Source organism: Chenopodium quinoa, unplaced genomic scaffold (genome assembly GCF_001683475.1).
Source record: "Chenopodium quinoa cultivar QQ74 unplaced genomic scaffold, ASM168347v1, whole genome shotgun sequence".
NCBI lineage: Eukaryota > Viridiplantae > Streptophyta > Magnoliopsida > Caryophyllales > Amaranthaceae > Chenopodium > Chenopodium quinoa.
In genome coordinates, this window is record NW_018745650.1 from 1,940,306 (window position 1) to 1,947,506 (window position 7,201).

The window sequence follows — 7,201 nt, forward strand, 5'->3', positions numbered from 1 at the left end:
ATGTACATCATCAATTTGCTTTCAGGCTCACATTAAAGGTAGCACTATGTACAAAGGTCACAATTGCTAATTATTTGCAGGCAACTAGAAGTCTTCTCAAGGACCACAATACAATAAATCACTTGATCCAGAACCCAACTACGCCTTTCTATACAACTATAGAAAAATAAAAACATTCAGTAGATTAAAAAGCAAAAACACCATACAGAAGGGCACGAAACTCATAGCATATTGAAAAATATATATATCCAACCTTAAAAATTATCTACTAAACTTGTATAAGATGTGGCTTCAAACTACTCTAGAAGATATATACTCTAAATTAATACTATGATAATACAGAACATTAGATTTTTGATTAATGTTTCCCAACTTCACAGACTTGTCAAACCCCTTTTGAACACTCAGCAAAACCTAAAGCCTGCAATTGACATTTCAGAGCAAGTACACATGTCACCTACTCATTCCCATGCAATATTCTGTTATAATTTCTAAACATGTAATTATAATATTGAGATCTGATAATATTTACCAGCCTCATATTCTATTCCTTTCAAACCATGATACACTCTAGTATTTCATATGAAAGAGACAAAGTTATATAAGCAACAACTCTTTATCAGCTTCATGTAACAAAAATTGACACTCAAATCCAATGCTTGAAAATTTTGACTAATGCATACAAATTTTAATCAGTATGAATATAGTGAAACTCAACTTTTTCATAGGCCAATTATAATGAATTAAACTGATTATTTATCAAAACAAACTCAGATTCATAGCAAAGTTATTGAATAAAAAAAAAAAAAAAAAAAAAAAAAAAGAAACAATGAACCCAAAATAACGAGTCAAGTTCCAAAATCAAAGAACCCACAATACGCAATCTACAGATTCTACACAGCCAAGGTTAGCAAAAACATTACTTGAAATTGGGGAAAAAATTGAGCAAAAAGACGCAGATTAAAAAATAGAAATAAAAAACACAACGTAATACCACAAATTTCAACTAAATCTATAACAAAAAATACAGCATAAAAGAATATAAAGATGAATTAAGCGAAAAAGAGAAGAAACTTACTTGTAATTGGGAAAAAAATTGAGAGAAAGAGAGATTTATATTAGGGTTTTGTAAGCTTTAACAGGAAAAAAAAAACCTTTCAAGCGCCGGTACCGGAAGCCGTTAAAGGTGACGGTGTCTTGGTCGGAAGCGTTGCAGGTGACGGTGTCGCCGGCCTAACTGTCTCTCTAACTGTTCACCACTTGCTTTAACTCGAACAAGATTCGAACGAAAATCGAAGACCTCACATGAGAGATGAGAGCAGATCGAGATGGGAACGAAAGAGGAAGGAGAGATGAGAGCAGAACGAAAGATGAGAGAGAATAAGAGATGAGAGCAGAACAAGAGATGAGATAGAACGAGAGCGGGGCAGAACCAGAGATGAGAGAGAAGGAGAGCAGAACCAGATAGGGAGAGAATGAAATAAAGAGGCGGATGAGAGAGATATAATTAAGCTATAACCCGGTTTTTTTTAAAGAGTTGGCACCGGTTTTGTTTAGAACCGGTGCCAAATCCCTTTTCTGCTTTTTTTTTGTAGTTGGCACCGGTTTGAACCGGTGCCAAATAGTTGATTTGCCACCGATTTAAGAGGAACCGGTGCCAAAAGTCATCAAGCTTCTCCCGCCCATTTCCTTTTCCACCAGTTTTCAAGAACCGATGCCAAAGGTGCGTTGCCTAATTCATTTTTTCTACTAGTGTAGTGATGATGTTTCTTTAGATCATAATGTTATTAGTGGCAATATTGCTTTTGACCCTCTTGAATTTAGGGGGAGTACGAGTGGTAATGTGGTAGAGGGTAGCACTACAGGTACTAGTGAAGTATTGGGTCGTGGTCATCGTACAAAAGTACCCTCTACGAAGCTCCGTGGTTATGTGACTAATACGGTTGTTCACCAAGCAATAGACCCCACTTCGTCAACAATTATTGCTCCCGCTTCTCAATCACATTTTTCAGGTAAACAATTTGATATAACTTGTTATGTTGATTATAACAATTTTTCTATGAGACACAAGTGTTTTCTAACAGCAGTTACAAAGGGTAAAGAGCCTTCCTCGTTTAAAGAAGCTGTAAAACATGAAGGGTGGCGTTAAGCAATGAAAGAAGAAATTGATACTCTTGAACAAAATGGCACTTGGACATTGTAGGATTTACCTCCAAGTAATAAGGCTATTGGTAGTGGTTGGGTGTATAAAATTAAATATACTTCTACAGGTGAAGTAGAGCGACTCAAAGGTCGTCTTGTTGTGTATGGCAATCGTCAGTTTGCAGGTGTTGATTATAATGAGACTTTTGCCCCTGTGGCAAAAATGGGGGATGTTAGACTTTTTCTTTCTGTTGCCGCTTCCTTAAATTGGGAGCTACATCAAATGGATGTTCATAATGCATTTCTTCATGGAGATTTGGAGGAGGAAGAGTATATGTTGTTACCTCTGGGTTATAATTGTCCTACTCCAGGGAAGGTTTGTAAGTTGTGTAAGTCTCTAGCTATATGGTTTGAAACAGGCTCCTCAACAGTGGTTTTCTAACTTGTCTAATGCCTTGAAATCTTATGGTTTCAAGCAATCATATGCAGATTATTCTTTGTTCAGTTATATTCTAGGAATGGTCTTACTCCATGTTTTTGTGTATGTTGATGATCTTATTATTGTTGGTTCGTCTCATGATGCGATTATTCGTTTTAAAAAATATTTAAGTACTTGCTTTCATATGAAAGATCTTGGTGTGTTGAAGTATTTTTTGGGAATTGAAGTTGCTCGTGGACCGGAAGGTATATTTCTGTCACAGCGTAAATATGCTTTGGATGTGTTATTTGAAGCACGAATGTTAGGTTGTAAACCTATTGATACTCCTATGAAGCAAAACCATCGTTTGGCATATGCCGAGGGAGAGCCATTCTCTCAACCTGATCAGTATCATCGCTTAGTTGGGCGACTTGTTTATTTATCTGTAACTCATCCTGAGTTGAGTTACTCTATTCATACTCTTGCTCAGTTTTTGAGTAACCCGCAAGTGCAACATTGGGATGTGGAAATCAGAGTACTACGCTATACTAAAGGTAATCCTAGGGGTTAGGGCATATTGTTACGTCTCATGAAGGACATGTGCTTGACGGCTTTCTGTGATAGTGATTGGGCAATGTGTCCTCTGACTCGTCATTCTTTGTCTGGTTATATGGTTTTCTTGGTCGTTCCCTGTCTCATGGAAGACTAAGAAACAACCGACAGTATCTCGTTCGTCTGCTGAAGCTGAGTATCGTGCTATGGCAGTTACAATTTGTGACATAAAGTGGTTGAAATCTTTGTTGTCCTCTCTTGGTATTTTGCATCCCAAGCCTATGAAGTTGTATTGTGATAGTCAATCTGCTCTTCATATTGCTAAATATCCTGTTTTTCTTGATCGTACTAAGCATATAGAGGCAGATTATCACTTTGTTTGTGATGAGTTGGTGAATGGTAATCTATCTATTGCGTATGTTCCTACAGGTCATCAGTTAGCAAATATTTTGACGAAAGCACTTGGGAAGCGACAGTTTGGTTTTCTTCTTAACAAGTTGGGCATTTGTGATTTACATGCTCTAACGTGAGGGGGAGTGTTAGGATATATTTATGTTAAGTTAGATATATTTTGTGAATATATTTTGTATATATCTTGTTAGGAGTTTTTGGCAATTAGGTTAACATTGTAAGCCTATATATTCGTGATTATGGTAAAGGCTCATTAAGCCATTTTCTCCTAAATTTCTTGTGAGTTTTACAGAATGTCCAGCAACAGAATAAGAGGAAATAAGAGATGGTACAACAATCATAAATTAGTTCGATTCATCTCAATATATATTTTAAAATATAGTTGGGTGAGAGCTTGTTTGATTTATTTCAATATATATATTTCAAATATCACAAGTATATTATCTTTATTATTTTGAAATTATTCTCTCCGTCCCATAATATAGTTTCTGTTTTTCTTTTTGGGTGTCCTAAAATGTTATTCCTGATTTATTTTTTTCCTTTTTAAACACTATGAAATATCTAAAATACTCATATTATATTTGTCTTTATTCATTATACTACCCAAAATAACCTCACATTTCTTCTTATTATAATTAGTTCGTGGACCAATAGGACGCTTAAAAAGAGGGTCCATTAATGTTGCAAGGATGCATTTCATTGTCACAATGAGAAGTAGAAGTAAAATTCAGAACTCAGGACAAGAACCAAAAAAAAAAAGAAAAAAAAGTAATGGAGAGGTACAATGTCACAACTAATTTCCACAACTCAGGGAGAAAAACAGGATTCATGCGTAAGAGATTTGGCTGCTATGTTGATTGCTGACTATCTCTAAAGGCACAGTTCAAAGAATAGATGAGGAGAGGGGATGCATCAACCCTCACTCAAATCCATTGTATCCAGGTTTGAAATCCACCAACAAGATTGAAAGGTTGAACTGGATATTTATCTTGCTAATAAGGGATACACCAGAAATAAAGAAGGGGTACTACACAATGTACCACCTCGCTTCCTAAATAAAAACTAAAATGTAAGTTAAAAAATAAAATGTTAATATGTAAGTTGTCGGATTTATCTTAATGTATATTATTGGAATATTAAGTTTTATTAAAATTTTATTTTATATAATAGTATTAAAAGATTGTCAAAGTTGAGAAAAAAATCAAATGTGTCAATTATTTAAGATTGGAGGAAGTATGACTTTGTGCAAATTGATGAGAAATGGTTCTAATTCAGCAAAAAATCACAAAGAGCATGCATAGTTGTTAATTGTGACTTGAAATCTAGTACAATGGCAAAAGGTCGACTTCAAACGCACATATCTCTCAATCCAAAAGTGATCTTGAGGTTATTCAAGTTGAAGGTTATAGCTTATTTCAATAGCTTTCTAAATATAGGTCATATGCCCAATTCCGATAAGAAACGAGAAAGTTATGGTCGTTTTACGAAGGACTGTCGAAGTTGGGGAAGGGACACGGACGTGCCCTACATAGCACATCCGTGCCTAGTTGAATGAAGCCGTTTTTGCTTCTTATTTCTAGTTTGTTTATGAGTTTATGACAGCTACTAATGATATTCCTTGGGGAATAATCTAGGGTTTGTTTAGGGTTTCCTTATGTTATACAAGGAACCAACCGTTGGGTGGACGACAATTGGAAGTGCTTAAGTGCTCAGATTGATTAGCCTAACTAATTCAAGTCAATATGAAACTCCATTTGAGAGATTTTGTGAGATGGAGAGTGTTCTATCTCCTTTTGTTATCTCTCTTGTTTATCCTCCATGAAAGCTAATAAAAATACTATCCATTACTCTGCGGACGTAGGTCATGTTAACCGAACCACGTATATCTGTGTGTTCATCTCATCTATTTTCTACTTTATTTCTCAAATTTACGTCTTATATATTGTTGTTTATGTCCCGTACATATCAAACACATAACCTAAATTAATCAATCCTCGTCTATTTCCTAACAATAGCGAAATTATTAGAGAGAAACAAATATAGACTTGCAAGTTCCAACAAATTCACACCAAAAATCATGTTCAATTCACTTGTGGCAAGGCCAAGGTACAATGAAGATGGAGAATATATATATATATATATATATATATATATATATATATATATATATATTCGAGTTTTTAGAGAGCTACATAGGATTATAAATTTTAGTGGTAGCCAATTAAATAAGAGATTATTAATTTCTTTTGGAATTAAATAGTTCAAATGACACGTAAACAAAATTGGCGAATGAGATTTTTAAGTTTAAATTAATTAAATATAAAAATATTATCTTTTGATATTAAAAATTTTATCTAAATATGTAACAAATTTTAGCACATAAATAAAAAATAAAAAAATAAAAAAAAATTGTTTTAAAAAACATCAAACAAACTGTGCATTTCATCTAGTGCACAATGAAGATGGAGAATGTACATTTAATCGAAAGATAGGCCCAATCATTATAGGGGTTACTTCGTTAGTGTAATAGAGGTTACTTGGTCGGAGGTCACTTTGTCAATGTTACAGGGTTACTCGGTTGGTGTTATAAGGGTTACTCAGTCAGTATTACACTACACAGGGGTTATTTGGTCAGTGTTATAGGGATTACTTTGTTCTTTTATAAGTGATCACACGGTGCGGCCGGCCATACACTAGACGAGCTTTGTATATATTAAACTATTACTCAAATTGGTTAAAAAAAATAAAAAAAAATAAAAAAAAAGTAAGAAGAAATTTTGTATTTGACAAAAAAGAAGAAATGTAGTAAGAAGGAAACTTTTAAAATTCAAACAATCTTATAATTTATAAAATGATGACATAAATACTAACGTATAAATAAAGATGGAAAATCAGAAAGTTTTACAATCATTTTAAACCATTAGTAAACAAACTTACTTGAAAAAATAAAGGTGAGTAGAAATATTGTAAAAAGGAAAATTTGAAAATTCAAACAATCTTATACTCGTAATTTATAAAAAGATGACAAAAATAAATATGGAAAATTAGAAACTTTCACGATCATTTTAAACCATTAGTCAGCTTGAAAAAATAAAAGCATGAAGACATTGTAAAATGAAATCTTTGAAAATTCCATAAATTTTATAATTCAAAAAACCTTTAATAAAACGGATGTACAATAAACATAATACATCAGATGCAAGCTATTCTAAAATAATGACAATTAAAGTTAACTTGATGCATTGTAAAAATTACCTATTTTTTATCAATAAAAAATGCTTTATTTTCGAAAATTAATATCATAATGCAATATATATAGGTAAATTTATTATGTTCTATAAAAATTTCTCTTAAAATCACGTGTTAATTTATTATACACTAAAAGTTATAATAATTTAAAAGTTATCCTAAAAAGGTAAAAAGTTATCTCGAGTGCGAAAAAGTTACCCTATAAGAATGTACCTAATAGTTTATGGTTTCAATATATATCATAGATTCAAGATTCAAATAATTTTACCCATAATAAGTTAAGTCAACAATTCTTGTTATATCTCTAAATTATGAATATTATTTCTACTTTATCATTTAATTAAAGTACTTCATATTCAGCATATAATTAAATGTTTTATTGAAGTTTGTTGTTCAGTTTGGCATAAAATATTATGGGTGTGTTCGGCA